The following is a 403-nucleotide window of genomic DNA, read 5'->3' on the forward strand; positions in this document are numbered from 1 at the left end:
CAGACCTTGTGCTAAGAGGCATACCTGCCAGGTACTGCCAAAGAGTGTAGACACCGCTTTACTTCTCCTAATAATGTTGATGTACATAGTAGAATGTGCAATTGCTTCCTAATAGCTATATAGATTGAATCAAAAGTTACAGAAAAATTACTCTCATAGGATAGAATTTAAGTAAATTTGTCTATTTTTCATGTTCTAATTTATCTTTTTCTGTTGCAGAGTAAATCATTGTGGGCTGATAACTCCCACACCATATTGCTGATGGAATGTAAGGAAAGCAGTGGACCAGTTGCCAAGGGTGTCAGTATTCTTATTCTTCCTTGCCATTTGATCTATTAAAAAATCATCCCCTTTGACATAAAAGAATAGAATTACAGTATAGTGAATGTCATTTTATGTTCTG

The 403-nt window shown here is 35.0% G+C and overlaps 1 long non-coding RNA gene across 2 annotated transcripts in view; it reads left to right on the top strand.

Annotated features, from left to right (window-relative positions):
- LOC119590851 overlaps positions 1–403 on the top strand; it is a 3,234-nt gene extending 2,831 nt beyond the window's left edge. For both annotated transcript variants that reach the window (XR_005230293.1, XR_005230294.1), the window contains one exon: positions 220–403. This is a non-coding gene — a long non-coding RNA (uncharacterized LOC119590851). The remainder of the gene's footprint in view (positions 1–219) is intronic.

This window comes from Penaeus monodon, chromosome 27 (assembly GCF_015228065.2).
Source record: "Penaeus monodon isolate SGIC_2016 chromosome 27, NSTDA_Pmon_1, whole genome shotgun sequence".
NCBI classification, from domain to species: domain Eukaryota; kingdom Metazoa; phylum Arthropoda; class Malacostraca; order Decapoda; family Penaeidae; genus Penaeus; species Penaeus monodon.